This window comes from Canis lupus, chromosome 26, assembly GCF_048164855.1.
Source record: "Canis lupus baileyi chromosome 26, mCanLup2.hap1, whole genome shotgun sequence".
In the NCBI taxonomy this organism is placed as follows: Eukaryota; Metazoa; Chordata; class Mammalia; order Carnivora; family Canidae; genus Canis; species Canis lupus.
This window is the reverse complement of record NC_132863.1, coordinates 10,654,685-10,680,063: the sequence shown is the minus strand read 5'-3', so window position 1 is coordinate 10,680,063 and position 25,379 is coordinate 10,654,685. Positions and strand designations below refer to the sequence as shown.

Below are 25,379 nucleotides of genomic sequence, written 5' to 3'. Positions count from 1 at the left end.
TATTTTTCAATTTTTGCTCATGCCTCTTCAAGATCTAACTCCTATAATTTCTCTTTCATGAAGGTGGCCCATTCCAGCTTACAAGGTGGTGGTGGTTTTTGTCCTCAGTGTTCCTATAGTAAGTCTAAGCCATTTATTTAGGTATGGATCATATATAATGTTTTTACGTTTTAAAAATATTTATGTACTGAATCATTTGTTTCCAGTTTTCCTTTTTTTCCCAAATGATTATGTTTCCTTATAAACTAATGGTAAAGTCCTTAACAGAAAATATATATCTTTAAATATTATTACAAAAATATTTTTCACTACAAAGGTAAAACCTCAAAAGTTTTATAATCCCATAATTAACAAGTTTTCAGTGATTTGTACCTTTTGTAATATTTTCCAGATACAATTTTCCGTGTATCTGGAAAATATTAATTCAAGAAATACTGAAAACTTTAATAAGATTATCCTATATGCCAAGAACAGGTCTTAAATGCTGCTCACTCTAGTATAGTATAATAACCAGTCATACCAGTTGATAAAGCAAGTCAATTTAATAATTTCTCAGTGAAAAGGAGTAATGAATTAAATTTGGGTATATCCTATTTGAACATAGTCTGAAGATTGACATCCTTATAGTAACTTATAAAAATAACTCTAGGAACTTCCATTAGAGAGGCCCCTATAATTAATTTAAAATACTAAGCTTGTACAACAGATGATTCATAGTCTCTACGTATGAAAATGATATATTAAAGCATTTCAAAAGAAAATAAAATGACAGAGGTTATATATATTTTTTACATAAAATATAATTTATTATACTTTTAATATACTTTTTACTTTAGAATAGTTTAAGATTTATAGAAAAGTTGCAAAGATGGTACAGAGAACTCCCATATACCTCACACTCAATTTCCTGTATTATTAACGTCTTGCATTACTTTGGTACATTTGTCACAATTAAGGAACTAGTATTTATACCTTATTATTTAGTAATATTTATTAAATGGACCAAAGTTCATCCTTTTTAAAGATTTCCTTAGGTTTTTTTTTTTTGTATATTTTTTATTGGAGTTCGATTTGCCAACGTATAGCATAACACCCAGTGCTTATCCCATCAAGGGCCCCCCTCAATACCTGTCACCTAGTCACCGCATTCCCCCGCCCACATCCCCTTTCACTACACCTGTTTGTTTCCCAGAGTTAGGAGTCTCTCATGTTCTGTCACCATCACTGATATTTCCCACTCATTTTCTCTCCTTTCCCCTGTAATCCCTTTCACTATTTTTTATATTCCCCAAATGAATGAGACCATATAATGTTTGTCTTTCTCCGATTGACTTATTTCACTCAGCATAATACCCTCCAGTTCCATCCACGTTGAAGCAAATGGGTATTTGTCGTTTCTAATGGCTGAGTAATATTCCATTGTATACATAAACCACATCTTCTTTATCCATTCATCTTTCGATGGACAACGAGGCTCCTTCCACAGTTTGGCTATTGTGGACGTTGCTGCTATAAAAATTGGGGTGCAGGTGTCCTGCCGTTTCACTGCATCTGTATCTTTGGGGTAAATCCCTGCAGTACAATTGCTGGGTCGTAGGGTAGTTCTATTTTTAACTCTTTGAGGAACCTCCACACAAGATTCCTTAGTTTTACCTAATGTTTTTTTTTGGTGTTGTTCTAGGATCCCAGACAGGATTCTACATTACTTCTTGTCCTAATGTATCCTTAGATTCTTTCTGACTGTAACTGTTAAATTTCCTGTTTTTTGATGACCTGACAATTTTGAGGTGTTACTGGTCAGGTATTTTGTAGACTAGCATTTACCTGATGTTTTTCTCATGATAAGATTAGAACTACTGGTTTTTCAAAGGAAAACCACAGTCATAAAATGCTATTTTCATCATGTCATATTAAGAGTATATTCTATTAAATTGTCTAATACTGCTGATGTCAATCTTGATCACCTGGCTGAGGTGGTGTGTGTCAAGGTTCTCTGCTATAAAATTATGTTTTTTTTCCCATTCCTATACTGTAATCTTTGGAAGGAAGTTACTAGACACAGTTCACATAAGAAGTGGGGAGTTATGTTCTATCTCCTTGAGAACAGAGTATTTACATAAATACTTTGTAATCCTTTTGGAAAAAGATTTGTCTAGACTATCAAAATGAGTTAACCTTTTCATAATGAAAGCAGAAACATCAACTTTGATTTTTACTGGCTATGTGCTTCTTGAGAAGAATTTAGGTACAAGGCCATGGGCATTTATAAGGTGTACGTCTGACTTAATGTATATCAAACACATTGAATATGGAAATATTAGGACACCTGAGTGGATCAGCGGTTAAGCATTTGCCTTCAGCTCCGGGTGTGATCTGGAGTCCCAGGATCGAGTCCCTCATCGGGCTCCCTGCATGGAGCTTGCTTCTCCTTCTGCCTATGTCTCTGCCTCTCTCTCTGTGTCTCTCATAAATAAATAAAATCTTTTTAAAAAAAGATACGGAAATATTTGCAGAATTTTTTTTCATTTTTCTTGGATCAAATTTCTATTGAGACTCATTTATTTATTAAGTTATTTAACAAATACTTTCAAATCCCTAATATTACAGTAGAATCAGCTGGCTTTTGGAAATATATTGTTTTTAAAAAGACAGTAATAACCACTCTCATAGAGCTTACATAATGGTGGGAGGGAAGGGTATTGACAAAAAATAAAGTATAATATAAATACCTCAGATATTGTTTAAGTGTTATGGAAACATAAATCAGAAACAGAGCTTTTAAGGTTGCTATTTTAAACAGATTGTATTAAAGTAACATTTGTGCAAAGAATGTATGAAAGTGAAGTAGGAAGCCAGAGAGTATCTGCAGAAAGCATTTCAAGCAGAGAGATAGGCAAGTACAATGACCCGGCATGTTCTATCATTAGTTAGGTGAAAGTATGGCTACAGCAGGATAAAACAAGCAAAAAAAATGAGGTTAAAGAGTTAATGGGAAAGTGGTGGTGGCTAGATTATCTGATCCTTTAGGCATTTGTTGAATTCTGGATTTAAGTCTGACAGAGATGGGAAACTATTGGGTATTGACCAGAGAAAAGATGTGACTGGCTTACATTTTAAGTGCTAGGTGCTAATTAACTGTAGAGGTGACAGAGGTATCAGGAGGCTGTTACAACTACATAGGCTAAAATTTGATGGTGGCTTTGATCTAGGGTGACAGCCTTGGATCACAGTGACTTTCTTTGATAGAAAAATTCCGGTTTATTCCTGTTTTTCTGGTGTATTATTCCTTGTTTCTTATTCCTGAAAGTGTATCATTTGAGATAGTAATTTTATGGTGATTTTATATAGACTAGTGTGATAGTGTTGGAGGTGATAGGAACTGGTCATGATCTGTATATTTGGAAAATGATACTAAAAGAGTAGGGTAAAATGACTTAGGCAAAAGCTGTGAGAGAAGAAAAGGATCAAAAATTACTTTTCAGTTTTTGCCCTGAGCAACTGCAAGTATAAACTTGGCATTTATTAAGATGTGACAGTCATGTGAAGAGCAGGATGGGGTAAGAATTTTAGCCTAGATGAATTTGAGATGTCCATAATGGTACTAGAGGATAAGTTGTACATATTGATTAAATTAAGAGTGAAGGGTCTAGTTGGAGATGAACATTTGTCAACATTGTGTTGTGGAGAAGAAGAAAAACAATCTTGGAACTGATTTAATAGAGAAGTGATTGGGAGCTCAAAATAAATAGTGCTTTAGGGAATTTTACTTTCAGGGATTTACCTCACAGGGGTTTTATGAGTATTAAATGTTCTCTGAAGACTGCCAGAGTATTAGAAGGCCATCTATGTAGATGTGATATCACTAAATACTATGACTGAGGTAAGCAGTGTGACATGTAATTTGAAACTGGAATTCGGAGTAACAGGGAAGAAGAATAATTTGGACACAGTAATGATGTACAAAAATGACCATTCTTTAAAGATAACTTGAGAGGGTCCCTGTGGTTCATAAGATAGAGCCAGTTCCTGGTTAAAAACAAGAGAGAGAGTAAAGATAGTATCAGATAAGTTGAGAATGGAAGTGATTCCGGTTATGAAGGACTGTTGAGTTACAGAACACAGGGTGACAAAGGTAAGGAATTTGGGAGAGGTGATTTTGGGAGTCAGTGCTGTGTGGACCAGGTTCCTTTGGGGCCAATGATTAGACTAATGAGCATAAAGAGAAAAGGTTCCATGAGCCCAAAATGAGAGGTGGACATGAGGCTGTAATAATGGTTGTTGGTTGGGGCAGGAAAGAGGAGAAGCTTATCTTCCTCTCTGATTCTATTTTGTTTTATTTTCTCCTTTCTTCCCCTATGTTTCCCTGTTTTGTTTCTTAAATTCCACATATGAGAGAGATCATATGATCATTATCTTTCTCTGACTTATTTCACTTAGCATGATACACTCTAGTTCCATCCATATCATTGCAAATGGCAAGGTTTCATTTTTTGATGGCTGAGTAGCATTCCATTGTATATATATATATATACCACATCTTTTTTATCCATTCATTTGTCAATGGGCATCTGGGCTCTTTCCATTGTTTGCCTATTGTGGATATTGCTACTATAAACATTGGGTACAGGTGCCCCTTTGGATCACTACATTTGTATTTCTGGGGTAAATCCATAGTAGTACAATTGCTGGGTTTTAGGGTAGGTATATTTTCAACTTTTGGAGGAACCTCCATACTGTTTTCCAGAGTGGCTGCACCAGCTTGCATTCCCACCAACAGTGTTCAAGGGTTCTCCTTTTTCTGCATCCTTGCCAACATCTGTCATTTCCTGAGTTGTTAATTTTAACTATTCTGACTGGTGTGAGGTGGCATCTCATTGTGGTTTTGATTTGTATTTCATTGATGTCGAGTGATGTTGAGCATTTTTCCATGTGTCTGTTGGCCATTTGTATGTCTTCTTTGAAGAAATGTCTGTTCATGTCTTCTGCCCATTCCTTGATTGGATTATTTGTTCTTTGGGTGGTGAGTTTGAGAAGTGTTTTATAGATTTTGGATACTAGCCCTTTATCTGATAAGACATTTGCAAATATATTCTCCCATTCTGTCAGTTGCTTTGTGGTTTTGTTGACTGTTTCCTTTGCTGCGCAAAAGGTTTTTTACCTTAATGAAATCTCAGTAGGTCATTTTTGCCTTTGTTTCCCTTGCATCTGGAGACATGTCTAGCAAGAATTTGCTGTGGCTGTCATAGAGGTTGCTGCTTGTGTTCTCCTCTAGGATTTTGATGGATTCATGTCTCACATTTAGGTCTGTGATCCACTTTGGGTCTATATTTGTGTATGGTAGAAGGAAATGGTCCAGTTTCATTCTTCCTCATCTGGCTGTCCAATTTTCCTAAGACTGTTTGTTGAAGAGTCTGTCTTTTTTTTTTTTTTTTTTTTTTCCATTGGATAACCTTTACTGTTTTGTCGAAGCTTAGTGGACCACAGAGTTGAGGGTCCATTCCTGGGTTCCTTATTCTGTTCCATTGATCTATATGTCTGTTTTTGTGCCAATATCGTACTGTCTTGATGATTACAGTTTTGTAATAGAACTTAATAGAGGTTATATTTTTAAAACTATGAGTGGATAGTCATTAGTCTACAAACACTATAAATATTCAAACACTGAATGAATGAATGGGTGAATTAGTGAATGAATGAAATGCCAGGTAAAGAGATGCTATGAAAAATTCAAAGGTAGCTTTTAAGTTGTTACAGCATTTGTAGTAGAAAGCAATCTAATAAGAGATGAAAGAACAGATATCATTTTAAAAATTAATAGATTTTACTTTTTAGAGCAGTTTTGGTTTAAAGGAAACTTGAACAGAAAGTACATTTCCAGTAGCCCCTTGCACATACCCCACTGCACACATTTTCCCATATTAGTTACATCTTACATTACTGTGAGATTATTAACACACCTACATTTCACTGCACTAAAAATCCTTTGAGGTTCACCTACTTATGCTGCCCCTCTGCTCCTTCCCCAATGACTGGCACTATTGATATCTTTACTGTTTCTATTGTTTTGCCTATTCCAGAATATTATATACTTGGAATGAGACAGTAAATTGCCTTTGAAATCTGGCAATACTACTACTAAGTGAAAGCTTCTTTCACTTAGTAGTATGTATTTAAGGTTCCTCCATATTGTTTCATTACTTTTTTGTTTTGTTTTGTTTTTAATTTTTATTTATTTATGATAGTCACACACAGAGAGAGAGATGCAGAGACATAGGCAGAGGGAGAAGCAGGCTCCAGGCACCAGGAGCCCGACGTGGGATTCGATCCGGGGTCTCCAGGACCACACTTGGGGCCAAAGGCAGGCGCTAAACCTCTGCGCCACCCAGGGATCCCTTGTTTCATTACTTGATAACTTATTCCTTTTTTTTTTTTTTTGTTTAGCTGTAATTGACGTGCTAATTTTAAATGTACAACAGAATGATTTGATACTTGTGTATATTGTGAAATGATTACCACAATAAGTCTACTTAACATCCATTCATTACATATTTACAGAATGTTTTCTTGTGATGAGAACTTTTAAGATCTACTCTTTCAGCAACTTTCAGATATGGTATACAATATTACTAACTATAGTCACCATGCTGTACATGACATCCCCCTGTGACTTAATTATAACTGGGAGTTTGTGCTTTTTCTCTTCACCCATTGTGGCTGCACCTTACCACCAGTTTGTTCTCTGTATCTGAGCTTGTTTTTCTCTTTAAGATTACATATAAGTGAGATAATACAGTATTTGCCTTTCTCTGACTTATTTCACTTAGCATAATGCTGCTGAGGTCCATCCATATTTTCACAGATGGCAAGATTTCATTGTTCTTTAATGGATGAATATAATTTCTGGGCTAGGGGGAAAGGGTTAAGGGACAGGAGGGAAAGGGAAGGAGGAAGGGGGAAAAGGTAAGAGGAAAGGGAGAGGGGAGGATGAAGGGGAGAGAGAGATCTGTTTCAAATCTTTATATAGTCATCCATTGATGGACATTTAGGTTGTTTGCATATCTTGGCTATTGTCAGTAATGCTGCAATGAACTGGGAGACAAGTAGATCTTTTAGAATTAGTGTTTTAATTTTCTTCCATTCATAGTGGAATTGCTAGATCATATGGTGTTTCTATTTCTAATTTTTTGAAGACCCCCATACTGTTTTCCGTAGTGGTTGCACCAATTTACATTCTCACCAACAGTGCATGAGGGTTCCCTTTTCTCTATATCCTCACCAGCACTTATTTCTTTTCTTTTTGATAATAGCTATTTTAAGAAGTATGAGGTGATATCATACTGTAGTTTTGATTGGCATTTCCCTGATTAATGATGTGGAGCATCTTTTCATGTGTCTGTTGACCATCTGTTCATGTGTCTGTATGTTGTTTGGAAAAATGTCTAGTCAGGTCCTCTGCCCATTTTTAAATCAGATTGTTAGTTTCTTGGTTATTGAGTTGTGTCGTCAGTTCTTTATGTATCTTTATGTATACCTTTATCAGGTATGAGTTGCAAATATTTTCTCTCATTTCTTCATTTCGTTGATGATTTCCTTTAGTTTGATGTAGTCCATTCATTTATTTTAGCTTTTGTTGCTGTTGCTTTTGGAGTTAGATAAAAAAAAAAAAAAATCATTGCCAAGATGGATATCAAGAAGCTTACTGCTTGTTTTCTCCTGTGAGTTTTGTGTTTTTGGATCTTATGTTCAAATCTTTAACTCATTTTGAGTTAATTTTTTTTGTGAATCATATAAAATCGTAGTCCAGTTTCATTCTTTTGCATATGCTGTACAGATAGCTCATTTCTTTTTATTGCTGAATAGTACTCCATTGCATGGACTACCACAGTTTATCTGTTTACTTAAGGATGGGCATCTTGGTTGCTTCCACTTGTTAGCATTTGTGAATAAATCTGCTATTAACGTTTGTATACAGGTTTGACATTTTTTTTTATGTGTAACATAAAACTTAGCATCCTAATCATTTCTAAGTGTGCAGTTCAGTAGTGTTCATTATCTTCAGACTGTTAAGCAATCATCTCCAAAAATTTTTCATCTTGAAAAACTGAAACTATACCCAATAAACATCAATTTCCCATTCCCCCTTATCCCTGGCAATTACCATTCTAATTTCTGTTGTGTGAATTGGCCACTCAAGATATTTCATGTAAGTGGAATCATACGGTATTTTCTTTGGAGTGACTTGCTTATTTCATTTAATATATGTTTTCCATAGTAGCTGCACCATTTTACATTCCTATCAACATGTATGAGGATTCTGATCTCTCCACATCATATAACCAACCTTGATTATTTTGTGTTTGATAGTAGACATCCTAATGAGAATGAGGTGATATTTCCTGTGGTTTTGCTTTACCCTAATGTTTAGTGATATTGAACATCCTATTACATATTTATTGACCATTCATATGTCATCTTTGGAAAAGTGTCTATTTAAGTCCTTTGCCCATTCATTTGTATTTTTAAATATAACCATGAAAAGAAATTAATTTTAGAATTTTCTGTATATAAGATCATATTGTCTGCAAAAAGAGACATTTTTACTTCTTTGTTTCTGATTTTGAAGCTGTGTTTATTTTTTGCCTAATTGCTTTGGCTATGACTTCAAGCACCATATTTAATGGGAGTAGTGACAGTGCCTACATTTATCTTGTTCCTGATCTTAGAAGAAAAATTTTCAACCTTTAACCATTGAGTATGATACCAGCTTTGGGTTTGATATATATGGCCTTTATAATATTGAGGTAGTTTCTTCTATACTCAATTTGTTGAGAGTTTCTTTTTTCATCATGACAAAATATTGAGTTTTATTAAACGCTCTTTCTGAATCTAGTGAGATGATCATGATTTTTTAATTTCGTTCTGTGAATATGGTATACCACATTTATTAATTTGCATATGTTGAACCCTCCTTGTATCCCAGGGATAAATGCCACCTGATAATGTTTGATCCATTTAGTTTGCTGTTGAATTCAGTTTACTAATACTTTGTTGGGAATTTTTTTCTGTTTCTATTCATCAGTGAGATTGGCCTTCATTTTCTTTTCCTATAATGTCCATATCTGACTTTGATATCAGAGTAATGCTGGGCATGTAAAATGATTTGGGGAATGTTCTCTTTTTCAGTTTTTTGGGAGAGATTAGCAGGAGTGGTATTAATTCTTTAAATGTCTGGTAGTATTCATCTGTGAAGCCATCTGGTTCTGGGCTTTTCTTTGTTAGGAGGCTTTGATTACTGATTCAATGTCCTTACTTATTACTGTTCTTTTCAGATTTTCTGTTTCTTCATGATTCAGTATTGGTAGGTTGGATGTTTCCAGAAATTATTAATTTTTTTTACAATATCTAAATTGTTATAGCTAGTTGTTCATGATAGTCTCTTATGATCCTTTATATTCATCAGTTATAACATCTTTTCTTTCATTCCTGATTTTATTAAGCATTTTCTCTCTTTCTCCTTTAGCCTTTATGAAGGTTTGCCAATTTTATCTTTAAAAAAAAAAAAACAACAAAACCCAGCTCTTCAATTCATTGATCTTTTCCATCTATTTCTACTCTGATCTTTGTTATTTCCTTTAATCTTCTTATTTTGTTCTTAGTGTATTCTATTTCTAGTCATTTGAAATATCAAGGTAGATTGTTTATGTGAGATTTCTCTTTTACCTAATGTAGGCATTTATTACTCCAAAGTTCCCTCTTTGAACTACTTTTGCTGCTCCCATAAATTTTGGTATGCTGTGTTTCCATTTTCATTTGTTTAAAGATACCTTTTGATTTCTCTTTTGATTTTTCTTCTTTGACCCATTTCTTCTCTCCCATTTAATTTTTTCTTCAAAGTGTATTTAATTTCCACATATTTGTGATTTTTCCAGTTTTCCTTGTTACTGATTTCTAGTTTTATACCAGTATGGTTGGAAAAGATACTTGATATAATTTCAGTCTTCTTAAATCTATTAAGATTGTTTTGTTTCCTAACTTATGATATGTTCTGGAGAATGTTCCATGTGAAGTTGAGAAGAATGGGTATTCTCCTCTTGGTTGGAGTGTTTTGTATGTGTCTGTTAGGTCCATTTGGTCTAAGGTATAGTTCTGATCCAATTTTTCTATATGGTTTTTGGTCTGGATGATATATCCAGTATTGAAAATGAGTTATTCATATTTCCTACTATTGTGTTATCTATTTTCCCCTTGATGTGTTAGTATTTGCTTAAATGTATTTAGCTGCTCCAGTGTTGGTTGCATATTTATTTTTGTTTTAAAAGTCTATTTTGTCTGAAAAAAGTATAGCTCCTCCACTTCTCTTTCGTTTTCCATTTGAATGGAAGATCTTTTCTCATTCCTTTACTTTCATCCTGTGTGTGTCTTCTAAAGCTAAAGTGAGTCACTTGTAGGCAGCATATAGTTCAGTTTTGTGTTTCTGGTGGTTGTTTATTTGGTTTTTGTTTTTTTTCCATTCAACCACTTTATGTCTTTGCATTGGAGAATTCAATCAATTTACATATGAAACAGTTACTGATGGATAAGCGCTCACTAGTGCCATTTTATTAGTTGTGTTCTTGCTGTTTTGTAAATCTTTGTTCTTTATCTCTTATTGTATTCCTTTTTTTTTCTTTTTTTTCTTTTTTTTTAATTTATTTTTTATTGGTGTTCAATTTACTAACATACAGAATAACCCCCAGTACCCGTCACCCATTCACTCCCACCCCCCGCCCTCCTCCCCTTCTACCACCCCTAGTTAGTTTCCCAGAGTTAGCAGTCTTTATGTTCTGTCTCCCTTTCTGATATTTCCCACACATTTCTTCTCCCTTCCCTTATATTCCCTTTCACTATTATTTATATTCCCCAAATGAATGAGAACATACAATGTTTGTCCTTCTCAGACTGACTTATTGTGGAAGGAGCCTCGGTGTCCAACGAAAGATGAATGGATAAAGAAGATGTGGTTTATGTATACAATGGAATATTACTCAGCTATTAGAAATGACAAATACCCACCATTTGCTCCAACGTGGATGGAACTGGAGGGTATTATGCTGAGTGAAGTAAGTCTTATTGTATTCCTTTGTGAATTGATGATTTCCCATGGTCACATGGTTTGATTTCTTTCTTTATCTTTTGAGTATCTAAGTGAGTTTTTGCTTTGTGGTCATCATAAGGCTTACATAAAACATCTTAAAGATTAACAGCCTATTTTAGCTGATAGCTGATTAACCTTTCATTGTAACCTGTCCTCAAATTTTATGTGGATGTCACAATTTACATCTTTTTAAAATGTGTATCCATTAAAAATTTCTTGTGTTTATAGTTATTTTTATGTACTTTTTACTTTTAACCTTAAAATAGAGTTAAGTAATTAATCTACTACCCTATTCTAGTATTAGAATTTTCTGAATTTGACTTCATAGTTACGTTTACCAGTGTGTTTAGTAATATGAAAACATGTGAAAATATTAATCAGTTTCCTTAAATTTCAGCCTGATGAACTCCTTTTGGCATTTCTTGTAAGACAAGTCTAGTGGTGATGAATTCCCTCAGTTCCTATTTGTCAGATAAAGTGTTTATGTCTCCTTCATTTCTGAAGGGCAACTTTTCCAAGTATTCTTGTTTGCCAGTTTTTTCTTTCAGCATTTTGGATATATCATCCCATTCTTTTCCTGACTTGCCTGGTTTCTTCTGATAATCCTCTGACAGATGAAGTTTTCTTTGTATGTGAGCAGTTTTTTTTTTTTTCTCTTCCTGTCTTTAAGATTCTTTCTCTGATTTATACAGTTTCATTATAACGTGTTTTGCAGATCTTCTTGAGTTGAAATTTTTTGAGTCCCTTAGGACTTCATGAACTTGAAAGTCCAAATCTTTCTCCAGATTTGGAAGTTCTCAGCCATTATTTCTTAAAATAAGTTTTTTCCCTCCTTTCCCCCTTCCTTCTCCCTTTGGAATCTAATAGTGCATAAATTTTTTCCCTTAGTGGTATCTTAAAGCTCATAAAGGTTTTCTCCACTATTTTCATTCTTTTTTCTTTATTCTTTTCTGACTAGGTAACTTCAAATAATCAGTTTACTACTTTGCAGATTGTTGCTTCATGATCAGGTCTGCTGTTGTGACTTTCTATTGCATTTTAATTTTATTTATTGTATTCTTCAGCTCCAGCATTTCTAGGTTGTATATGTGTGTAGGAGTTCTTTATATAGTCTCAATATTAATTCCTTATCAGATATAATTTGCAAATATTTCATAGATTATCTTTTTACTGTGTTGTTTCCTTTGATGCACAGAGTTGTAAATTTTGATGTCATCCGCTTTGTCTTTTTTTTTTTTCTCTTGTGTTCCCTGTGTTTTGGGGTTATGTCTAGGAAATCCTTGCCAAATCCAATATTATGAAGTTTTCCTTCTCTATTTTCTTCTAAGAGTTTTGTAGTTATATAGTTGTCATGCCACTCTTTGTTTGGACATAATTTTTCAACTTATTTGGGTAAATACCAAGTAGTGTGATTGCTGGATCATATGGCAACACTACTCGGTTTAGTTTTTTAAGAAACTGCCAATCAGTCTTAGAAAGTGGCTCTACCATTTTGCATTTCTACCAGCAGTGAATGAGAGCTCCTATTATTCCACAATTTGGTGTTGTCAGTGTTTTTTTTTTTTTTTAAGATTTTATTTTATTTATTTATTCATGAGAGACACAGAGAGAGAGAGGCACAGACACAGGCATAGGGAGAAGCAGGCTCCATGCAGGAAGCCCGACTTGGGACTTGATCCTTGGTGGGCTGAGGCGACCCTAAACCACAGAGCCACCAAGGCTGCCTGAACATGGAATATTTATTTACTTACTTTTTTATTTGTTTCATCTGAAATTTGTAATTTTACTCATATACATCTCGTACCTGTTTTGTTAGATTTATACCTAAGTTTTCAATTTTTTTGTACCAATGTGCTAATGTAAAGGGTGTTATATTTTAGTTGCAAATTCCACTTGTTCATTGCTAGTATATCAGAAAGTAATTTTTATATATTAATCTTGTCTCTTATAACCTTAATACAACTGATTATTAGTTCTAGCAATTTTTTTTGTTATTGATTCTTTGGGATTTTCTACATAGACAATTAGGTCATCTATGAACAAAAATTTTTTTTTGTTCCTAATTGTATACTACTTATTTTATTGTTCTTACTATATGAGTCAGGACTTCCGGTTTGATGTTGATAGGAATAGTGAGATGTGATACCATTTTCATGTTCCTCATCTTAAGAAAGCATCTAGTGGGGTGCCTTGGTGGCTCAGTTGGTTAAGCAGCCAACCCCTGGTTTTGGCTCACATTTTATCTCAAGGTTCTGGGATAGAGCCCTCCATCAGGCTCCGTACTCAGCAGGGATTCACCTTGAGGTTTCTCTCTTTCCCTCTCCCTCTGGCCCTCCCCCCCATTCATGCTCTGTCTCTCAAATACATAAATAAATCTTTTTTAAAAATCTAGTTCCTCATCATTTAGTATGATGCTATCTGTAGTTTTCTTTGGTAGATGTTCTTTATTAAGTTCAGGAAGTTACCTTCTGTTAGTTTTCTGAGAATTTTTTTCATTTTTATTTTGAATGGGTTTTAGATTTTGTCAAATGCTTTTCATGCCTTTAGAAATATGATCATGTGATTTCTTTACCATGCTAATGTGACTGAGTAGGTTCATTGGGTTTTATTTATTTTTTTATTTTTTTAAAGATAGATTTATTTATTTATTTATTTATTTATTTATTTATTTATTTATTTATTTATTTATTTATTTATTTATTTATTTATTTATTTATGATAGACAGAGAGAGAGAGAGGCAGAGACACAGCCAGAGGGAGAAGCAGGCTCCTTGCCAGGAGCCCGACGCGGGACTCGATCCTGGGACTCCAGGATTGCGCCTGGGCCAAAGGCAGGCGCCAAACTGCTGAGCCACCCAGGGATCCCCTCATTGGGTTTTAAATGTTGAACCAGCCGTGCATACTTGGAATAAATCCATCTTTGGTTGGAGTGTACAATTTTTTTATACATTGTTGAATTCAAATTGCTAATGTTTTGTTGAGGATTTTCACATCTATGTTCATAAGAGGTATTTGTTGTTTTCCTTTCTTGTAATATCTTTTTTGGTTTTGGTATTAGGGTAATGCTAATGTTATAAAATGAGTTAGTTGGTATTCCCTTTGACTATATGTCCTGGAAAAAAAATAGAGGAGAATTGGTATTGTTTTACTCTTAAATATTTGGTAGAATACACCAATAAACCCATCTGCAACTAGTGCTTTCAGTTTTTGAGGGTGATTAATAATTAAATAAATTTCTTTATAGACATAGACTTATTCAGATGTCTATTTCTTCTTTTTGTAATATTTTATTTACTCATGAGAGACACAGAGAGAAATGCAGAGAGGTAGGCAGAGAGAAATGCAGAGAGGTAGGCAGAGGGCTTCCTGTGGGGAGCCCGATATGGGATGTGATCCCATGACTCCTGGATCACGCCTGAGCCAAAGGCAGATGCTCAACCACTGAGCTACCCAGGTGTCCCTGTCTATTTATTTTTGTATAAGTTTTTGTAGATTGTGTCTTTCAAGGAATTAGTCCATTTCCCCCCTGTTATCAGGTATGTGGACATAAAATTGTTCATAATACTCTTATTAATCTTTTATCTGTGGGATAAGTAGTGATCTCCCTTCTTTCATTTCTGATATTAGTAATTTGTGTCTTCTTGTTTTTCTTGGTTAGCTGCATAGGAGACTATAAATTTTGTTGATCTTTTCACAGTACCAGGTTAGGTTTTGTTGATGTGTGTGTGTGTGTGTGTGTGTGTGTGTGTGTGTACTGATTTCCTATTTTCAATTTTATTTATTTTTATTCTAGTTGTTATCTCTTCTGCTTATTTTAGATTTATTTTTTTTTCTTTTTGTGTACCAATGTGTAAGATTAGATAATTGGTTTTAGGTTCTTTTTTAAAAATGTGTATGTCCAATGATATAAATTTCCTTCTAGGAACTGTTTTGCTGCATCCTGGAAATTTTGATAGTTGCAATTTTATTATTTAGTTCATATTTTTATTTTTCTGCTGAGACTTACTTGACTCATGTAGTATTTAGAAGTATGTTGTTTAATCTGTATTTATTTGGGGATTTTTCTAGCTCTGTAATTGATTTGTAGCTTCATTATAGTCTGAAAACATTTTGTATGATTTCTATTTTAAAATTTTTAAGGTTTATTTTATGGCACAGAATATGGTCCATCTTAGTGAATGTTTTATGTGCACTTGGGAAGAATGTGTATTTTGTTGTTGGTTGGAATATTCTGTAAATGTCAATTAGATCCAGTAAATTGATGGTACTGTTCAGTTCAACTATATTCTTACTGATTTTTTGTCTGCTAGATCTGTTATTTGCTGATACAGGGGTGTGGAGGTCTCCAGCTATAATAGTTAATTCATCGGTTCTTGCAGTTCTGTCATTTTTGCCTCATGTATTTTGATGCTGTGTTGTTAGATGCATATACGTTGAGGATTGTTCTGTCTTTTTGGAGAATGACCCCTTTGTTATGATGTAATACCCCTTGTTATCCCTAATAATTTTCCTTGCTCTGTAGTCTGTTTTGTGAAGTTAATGTAACTCATAAGTTTTCTTTTGATTATTGTCAGCATAGTATATCTTTCTTCATCTCTGTACTTTTAATCTGTTTCTATATTTACAGTGGTTTATTACAGACAACATATAGTTGAGTCTTGACTTTTTAGCCACCTTGACAGTCTGTCTTTTAATTGGTATATTTAGATCACAGTATTACAGTGATTATTGATAAAATTCTTTTAGCATCTACATTTTTGTAACTGTTTCCCACTTGTTGCCCTTGATTTGTTTCCTTTTCTGTCTTTCATTGTTTTCCTGCCTTCTCTGTGTATTAGACATATTTATATGGTTTCATTTTTCTCCTCTTTTAGCGTATCAATCATGTTTATTTTTTTAAAAAATGTTTAGTGGTGCCCTGGGGTTTGAAATACACATTTACTTCCAATCTAACCCATTTTCAAGTAACACTATCTTGGATATCCATGGATAGTGTACATATTCCCATTTCCTCCCTCCTTTCCTTTTTTGTCTTTGATTTTCTGCAGTTTGAATATGATATACATTAATGTAGATTTTTCTTTCTTTCTTTCTTTCTTTCTTTCTTTCTTTCTTTCTTTCTTTCTTTCTTTCTTTCTTTCTTTCTTTCTTTCTTTCTTTCTTTCTTTCTTCTTTTTTTTTTAGATTTTTTCATATCCTATGTGGTGTTCTCTGAGTTTCCTAGATGTGTGCTTTGGTTTTGTTATTAATTATGGAAAATTTGTATTCATTAGTATTTCAGATATTTTATTCCTTCCCTTCCTTTTTTCCTCTTCCTGCTTCTTTCCCTTTCTCTCTTTTTTGTTCTCCTGGTTTCCCCATTACACATAATTATCCCTTTTGTAATTGTCCTACAGTTCTTAGTCTGTTCTATTTTTAAAAAATTCTTTTCTTTTCATTTTGATTTGAGAAATTTCTAGTAACATCTACCTCACTGATTCTCTCACTGGGCATGTCCAATATGTTGATGAACCCATCAAAGGCATTTTTCATTTCTTTTACAATGTTTTTTTATTTCCAGTGTTTTCTAGAAATTCTTTCCTAGAATTAGCATCTCTCAGTTTATATTATCTATCTGTTCCTGCATGTTGTCCCCATTTCTTTCATTAGAGCTCTGAATATATTATAGTATTTTAAATTCCAGGTCTGATAATTCCAAAATCTCTAACATATCTGAGTCTGGTTCTTATGCTTTGTTTGTCTCTTCAGCCTGTGCTTTTTTTCCTGCTAGCATGTCTTGTGATTATTTTGAAACTGAGATGGGATGAATTAAGTAAAAGGAAGTGAGGTAAACACGCCTTTAGTGTTTTACCTTTATGTAGCTTGGAGTTAGATTGTGTTACCATTTACTGTAGCAATAGGTATGTGAGGCTAAAATTTCCTCCTCTGATGTCACTGTTTTTATATCTGTTGTCTCTGGATTTCCTTAAAGACTCCTTCTTAAATAGGGTCTAGGTCTTACTCTTATTTGTTTTGTTTTGTTTTGTTTTTTCCAGCTATAATCCACAGTTATATAAGAGCCTGGTATTGATGTGGTTAAAAAGTGTCAGGTAGTGGAAGCCTATAGTCCTATGATTAGATCTCCTTTTTTATATGAGCCTTTTATGTTGGGCTGTGACCTTCACAAGAACTTCTGTTTTTCCCATCGTATGTGAGACAGGAATGAAGGCTAGCAGTGGCTGGAGTTGGGCATTTCCCTTACCCCATGACGAAGGCTAAAGGAGGCTAGAGTTGGCTATTTCCGTTTCCCTTCCTCCAAACTGACTAGGCTCTGATAAAACCCAAGTGGGTTAGTCTGTAGTAAAAAATTTTTCTTTGAGTTTTATTTTAATTTTTTTTAAAGATTTTATTTGAGAGAGAGAGACAGAGAGAGAGAATGAATGAATGTGTGAGCACAAAAGCAGGGGGAGGGCCAGAGGGACAAGTAGACTCCCTACTTAGCATAGAGCCTGATGCAGGGCTTGATCCTAGGACCCTGAGATCATGACCTGAGCTGAAATCAGACACTTGACTGAGCCACCCAGGCACCCTGAGTTTGGTTTTTCTAACCAAACTCATAACAGCTTGTTCAAACTGTGCCTAAAAATCAGGGAAAATAGATGCTTGGTGAGTGTTTAAAAAAACTCCTATGAATTGTGTTTGTAAATTTAGTTACATTACCTTTGAGACAATTCATTAGGTGTCTTTTAGTGTTGGAGCAGCTGGAGGATGAAGTTACCAATTTAATTCCTTATAGGCAAATGAGGTTTTATCATGTTGTCCCTATTTTTGATGAATTGCCTTTTGACCCTAAACTCCGAACAAATGTATTTTTCCATTTAGGATTAGTAGAAGATCTGGTGATACGTTGTTTTTTTTTTTTTTAATTTTTAAAATTTATTTATGATAGTCACACAGAGAGAGAGAGAGAGAGAGAGAGAGAGAGAGAGAAAGGCAGAGACATAGGCAGAGGGAGAAGCAGGCTCCATGCACCGGGAGCCCGATGTGGGATTCGATCCCGGGTTTCCAGGATCGTGCCCTGGGCCAAAGGCAGGCGCCAAACCGCTGCGCCACCCAGGGATCCCTGGTGATACATTTTTTTTTTGTAAATATCACTAAACGTTGTGAACTATATTTGTAAGCTAAGTTGGCCATGGATTTCCCAAGGCCAACATCTACATGGTGGTATCCAGAGTGAATCAAACTTGAACTGGTTTCTCTCTGTTTTATTAGAAATGTTTATCTGAGAGAATCAGGTTTATGAGATCACTTGTAGTGACAGAAGGCATTTTTTAAAAAGTAGAGCTTCTGCAAATCTCCAAAAATAATTAAAATGTGTAAAACACATATAGCAGATGGTAAAAGGGTTTGAACCAATTGTGTGTGACTTTTTTACTACTTACTTTTCCATGATAATGATTTTGTGTAGTTAAGATGGTAATTTTTCATGATAACTTCTGCAGATATGTAAAGTGGAATGTGATTTCTGGAGTTCCTAATACCTGGCAATTTTAGAATAGATATGAAAGTATTTTCCTAATGCTTCATTATAATTTTACTATTGTAATATCAAATAAGCTGACTGTCATCTGGAGTCGCTTTTCTCTGATATTTACCCCTTTACCCAAATGGCTTAAGAAAACCAAAGTGGCATTTTATGTTGTTTCTAACCATTGTTTCCCCTTTTAAACCTGAGAAGTGTTATGTTATTTAAACATTATTTTTAAAATGCCTTTGAATATAAGCAGAAATATTATGATCTTTGATATTATCTTATTTTTGAGGACATAATTCCCATTCATCATTTATCCCCTTTATCCTCAAAATAATGTGGTCTTCTGACTTAATTTTCTGCTGGCGATAGTGGATTTTTGATAATTTCATCTGTTTTGATTATCTGTTGTTGTGTGAGAAACCACCGCAAACTTAGTAGCCTAAGGAAATAACAATTTAAATTGCAATGAAGATTAAATTCTTAAGAATAAATTTAATGAGATATGTGTAAAAGCTGTACTAGAAAAAAAATTCGGACATTCCTAAAACATGAATAGAATTGGACAAATAGACTTCCTCTCTTCTTATACTAACACTCAACATTATGAAAATGACAGTCTTCGTTTTATTAACATACAGAGTTAATGGAGCCCCAACAAAAGTACCAATGATTCATTTAGTGGAAGTTGATGCTGAAGTTCATACAAATATTTAACAGTAGCCAGAAAAACACTGAAAAAGAAAAAAAAAACAAGTGATGACTAACCCTACCAGACATTAAAATATGCTAGAATACTTGATGGCCTCTATAAATAAAGCATTGTAGTACTCACATGTGAATAGAGCGATGTGATAGAAGAGAAAGTCTAGAAATAAATCCATTACATATGAAAATTTAGTGTATGATAAGTATAGCATCTCAAATGACTGAGATAAAGATAGACTTTTAAATAAATGGTTCTTCAACAATTAAGTGGCCATTTGGAAAAAGTTACTTTACACTATGTCTTACATTATACCTAAAGATAATGGATTTTGTATCTAAGTGTAAAAGTTAAACCATACAGACACTAGAAGGAAACACAAGTGCATTCTTATTTAACCTTTAACTCTGACTCAAAATACAGACAATAATAGAAAAGAGTGATAAATTTAACTATATAAGATGTTTTTAAATACTGTGTGGCTAAGAACACCATAAACAAAGTGAAAAGACAACTGACAAAGTATCTTGCTAAGAAAATATTCATAGCGTCTACACAGACAAAAGGTAATACCCTTAATACACAAAGAACTCTTTATTTTTAAATTTTTAAAATTTTTTTGTTTGTCCAGGTCTGCTTTATATTATTATTATTATTATTATTATTATTATTATTAAAGATTTTTTTAATTTGAGAGAAAACACAAGCTGCTGGGGTGGGCAGAGGGAGAGTAAGAAGCAGGCTCAGCGGGAGCCTGACATGGGACTCGATCCCTGGACCTTGAGATCACTACCTGAGCCAAAGGCAGACACTTAACCAACGAGCCCCCTGGTGCCTCCAGAAAGAACTCATTAAGTTATTTATTATTCAAGTATATTTGACATATAGTGTTATATTAGTTTCATGTGTAAAACAGTGATTCAAGAATTCTCTATAATGCACAGAGCTCACCATAGTAAGTATAGTTACCATCTGCTACCATACAACATTATTGTATTACTGATCTATATTCCCTATGCTGTACTTTTCACCTTCAGGACTTATTTATTTTATAACTGGAAGTTTGTACCTCTTAATATTCTTTCCCTATTTTGCCAATTCCCCTACCCTCTCCCTTCTGGCAACCATTAGTTTGTTTCTGTATTTTTGAGTTTGTTTCTGGTTTTTGTTTATTTGTTCATCTTTTTTTTAGTTTCTATATATTTGTGAAATCATATGGTATTTGCTTTTTTCTGTCTGACTTACTTCACTTAGCATAATACTTTCTAGGTCCATTCATTTTGTCACCAATGGCATGATCCCATTCTTTTTATGGCTGAGTAATATTCTATTATTATAAGATATATAATTATATATCCTATATAATGTTTTTTATATATTATATATGTAAAACATACCATGTCTTCTGAATCCATTCATCTATTGATGGACACTTAAGTTGTTTCCATATCTTGTATATTGTAAATAATTCTGCAATAAACATAGGGGTGGATATTTTTTTGAATTTGTGTTTTCATTTTCTTTGGGTAAATGCTCAGTAGTAGAATTGCTAGATCATATCATATTTCTATTTTTAATTCTTTGAGGAGTTTCCATCCCATTTTCCACAGTGGTTGTACTAATTTACATTTCCACTAGTAGTTGAGGGTTCCCTTTTCTCTACATCCTTGTTAACACTTGTTATGTCTTGCCTTTTTAATACTAGGCCTTCTGACTAGTGTGAGGTGATACCTCATTGTGATTTTTGTCTTTCTCTGATGATTAGTGATGTTGAACATCTTTTCAGGCATCTGTTGGCCATGTATATGTCTTTTTTGGAAAAAGTCCTCTGCCCATGTTTTAACTGACACTTGTGTGTGTTGTGTGTGTGTGTGTGTGTGTTTAGTTGTATAAGCTCATTATATATTTTGGATACCTACCCTTTAACAGATATGTCATTTGCAGATATCTTCTCCTATCTCGTAGGTTGCCTTTTTGTTTGTTGTTGTTTTCTTCTCTGTGCAAATGATTTTTATTTCATTGTACTTCTAATAGTTTATTTTTGCTTTTGTCTTCCTTGCTATAGGAGACATATCTAGAAAAATGTTGCTAATGCTGATATCCAAGACATTATTGCTGATGTTTTCCTAATGTTGCTAATGCTGATATCCAAGACATTATTGCTGATGTTTTCCTTAGGAGTTGTATGGTGTCAGGTCTCACATTTAGTTCTTTACTCTGTTGTTTTTTGTGTATGGTGTAAGAAGATGTTTAGTTCACTTATTTTGCCAGTTTTCCCAATACCCATTAATTGAAACAAATCTTTCCCCCATTGTATATTCTTGCCTTCTTTGTTGTATAACAATTGACCATATAAATATGGGTTTATTTCTGGACTCTATTCTGTTCCATTGATCTGTGTTCCATTTTTGTACAGTACCATATGGTTTTGAGCACTATAGCTTTGTAGTATATCTTGAAATCTGGGATTGTGTTATCTTCAGCCTCGTTCTTATTTCTGAGGATTGTGTTGGCTATTCAGGGTCTTCTGCGGATCCATACAAATTTTAGGATTTTTTTTTAAAGATTTTATTTATTTATTCATAGACACAGAGAGAGAGGGGCAGAGACACAGACAGAAGGAGAAGCAGGCTCCATGCAGGGAGCCCGATGGGGATTCGATCCTGGGTCTCCAGGATCACACCCCAGGCTGCAGGCGGTGCCAAACCACTGCGCCACCGGGGCTGCCCCAAATTTTAGGAATATTTGTCTAGTTCTGTTGAAAATACTATTGATATTTTGATAAGGGATTGCCTAGAATCTTTAGATTGCTCTGTGTAATATGGACATTTTAACAGTATCAATTCTTTGAATCCATAGATATGGTTCATACAAAGAACTCCTAAAAATGGTGGGACAAAACCCCAAACATTCCATAGAAAAATAGGAAAAAGACATGGATGATTCATAAGAAGCAAACATGAATATATGATAAACATATAAAAAATCTTCAAACTCATTCATAATTGGAGAAATATTACTTAAAACAGCACTACAATATGATTTCTCACATTTTACAGTGATAAAAATATTTTTTAAACTTATATTTTGTTAGGGAGGCTGAAGGAAAACAGTCATTCTTACATGTTGCTAGGAGGAATTCAAGCCAATAAAATCCTCTGAAGGAAATTTGGTAGTACCTACCAAAACTATATATTTATGATTTTTTTAAGGATTTTATTTATTTATTCATGAGAGATAGAGAGAGGCAGACACATAGACAGAGGGAGAAGCAGGCTCCCTTTGGGGAGACTAATGGAATCCCAGGATCATGCCCGGAGCCAAAGGCAGACACTCAACCACTGAGCCACCCAGGAATCTTATTTATCTTTTGAACCCAGTGGTTCCACTCATAAGAACCAATGATAATGATATACCTCCCAAAATATGAAAATGAAATTTATAAGGTTATTTACTGCAGCATTACTTGTAATTGTAAAATATTAGAAGTAACCTGAATGTCCATACATAAGAGTGGTTTAATAAATTATGGCATATTGTATATTAATTCCATAAAGTATTAGGCAACTGTAAAAAGTCGTGATGAAGGTATTAGTGAACTTACTTGGAGTTATTTATAGTATATACTGTTATAAGAAAACTAAAAAAAAATATATATATATATAGGGTACAATCATTAATGTAAGAAAGAAGGAGATATAAAGAAATTTGTGCAAAAGAAATACAAGAGTGATAAATCACAATTTGAAAAATTAGTTATCTATAAGTGGTGGGTAGAAGTGGGATAAACAGGACAATGAGAGCAGAGTTGTAAGGATGAGAAGGGTATACCTTTTTTGTTTTGTTTTTGTTTTTGTGTAACTTTGACTCTTAGAATCAGAGTTATGTTTTCTGTATCAAATAAAAGAAATCATTGAAATCTACCAGGATTGTGAGCAAGGTTACAGGTTGTGGGCAAAGTTACAAATGAATATACATGGTAACAATTGAACCTAATCTTATGACAGATGAATAAAATATCCATACTGAACAGAATGGGGACCAAAATAACTGATCTATCTAATTAACTTTGGAGAACAGTATTTTGACTAGAATATACAAATATTGCATCTTGTTTATAAAAGGTATGTTTTTTTTTCAGAGATATGGGTTAATAGTTCAGTAACTACTTTATGTACTTCTTTCAGAGGTATGAGTTAATAATTCAGTGTTTTAGAATTGAACAAATGAATAAATGTATATAATAAAAGCCAGGGATCCCTGGGTGGCTCAGTGGTTTCGCACCTGCTTTCATCCCAGGACATGATACTGGAGTCCCAGGATTGAGTCCCACATCAGGCTCGCTGCATGGAGCCTGCTTCTCCCTCTGCCTGTGTCTCTTCCTCCCTCTCTCTGTGTCTCTCATGAGTAAATAAAATAAAATAAAATAAAATAAAATAAAATAAAATAAAATAATAAATAAAAGCCAGGTTTCTTACTATCAGAGAAGGAAGTAGCAAATAAGGAAATAAGAGGGCTATAATGAATCTTGTAATAAATGAAAATCAGAGCTATCAGTCAATTTTTAATTAGATAAATATGTGGAGACAAAGATGTGCATATCTGTATCTACACACATAAAGATCAACATAGAAATAACTATATATGAAAAAAAAGAAATAACTATATATGTATGTATATGCATAGGTCAGTATACATACACATACATATATAGCTTCTTAGCACTGTTTACTTGACAAGGCCTTGGAAGAGTGACACCTCCATAGTAGTGAGCACACCTAATAACAAATCTTGGTTTTTATTTATTTATTTTTTGTTTTTATTTTTTATCTTGTTTATTTGTTGTTTTTTAGAGAGAGCATGAGCAGGGTGGGGAGAGGCAGAGGAAGAGGGAGAGAGAGAATCTTAAACAGGTTCTACACTTAGTAGAGCTGGATGTGGGGCACTGAGTGTAGAGCTGGATGTGGGGCTTGATCTCTCAATCCTGAGATCATGACCTGAGCTGAAATCAAGACTTGGACGCTTAACTGACTGAGCCACTCAGGCACCTCAACAGATCTTGGTTTTTAAATACCATTCTCCATTGAAAGGAACCAGAGATCTTGGAGAAGTGGTACATTCTAGAGTTGGAGTAGAGAAAGTATATATATTCCTGGAACTTGTCGGGGGTAAGGAATAGTCAAAAGAACACAAGAGCCAATGTGAAGAAGTTCCTAATATCCAAAGCTGGAACAATTTGAGGAACAAAATAGTGATAAGTATCAGAGTATAACTCATAGATTAAACTAAATATCCATACTAATCTAATTGAAGAAATGAAGAAAGAACACTTTTTCCTTACAAAGAATTCCAATTAATATATGTCGAAGGAATGAAGGAAATATAACACCATGATTAGACCAGTTCCACAGTAATAGCTTGTAGGCAAGATCCACCAAAGAATGGACAAAATCAGTCAGTGAATGTTTGAGAAGAAACAGGATGTTTACAGTCTCAGAGTCCCAAGATCTTTATCAATTATGGGGGAGAAAATAGTAATGTTACTGTTGAGAAACCGAGTGGATAATCAGCTTAACCAAGTGATGAAGGTTAACACAATCTGCAAAGACATGGGTACTAATGTCATGTACCCCTGCTGTGATACAGTGAGAAGGATGCAATATTAGTTTTGTGGTGATTTTGCCAAAAATATTATAATGTCAGTCTAATCCTGAAAAAAACATCAAGCCAAAATGAAAAGATATTCTATAAAATAAAAGACTAGTTTTCATAAAAATGTCATGGTCAGAAAGATGAAGACTATGGAATAGTCATAGTTTGGAGGAAACTGAAGAGAAACAATAGATGTAGTGTGGGATCCTATATTGAATGCTAGAATAGAAAAAGGACATTAGGGGGAAAAAACTGTTAAAATTTTAATAAGGTCTAGTCAGTAAAATTGTACCAGTGTTAAATTCCTTGATTTGATAATTGTACTATGGTTATGTAAGTTAACATTAGGGGAAGATGGGTATGAAGGATACATGAAC

At 34.0% G+C, this 25,379-nt stretch overlaps 1 protein-coding gene and 1 long non-coding RNA gene across 5 annotated transcripts in view; one reads left to right on the top strand and one right to left on the bottom strand.

Moving 5' to 3' along the window:
* The window catches only part of MACROD2 (mono-ADP ribosylhydrolase 2), a 1,923,575-nt gene that overhangs the window by 142,366 nt on the left and 1,755,830 nt on the right, over positions 1–25,379 (top strand). The gene's annotated exons all lie outside the window — the stretch shown is intronic.
* On the bottom strand, positions 19,159–20,813 carry LOC140617841 (uncharacterized). The gene is made up of 3 exons (XR_012017986.1): positions 20,748–20,813; positions 19,480–19,512; positions 19,159–19,378 (listed from the first exon to the last, which is right to left on the bottom strand). It is a non-coding gene; the product is annotated as an uncharacterized lncRNA (long non-coding RNA).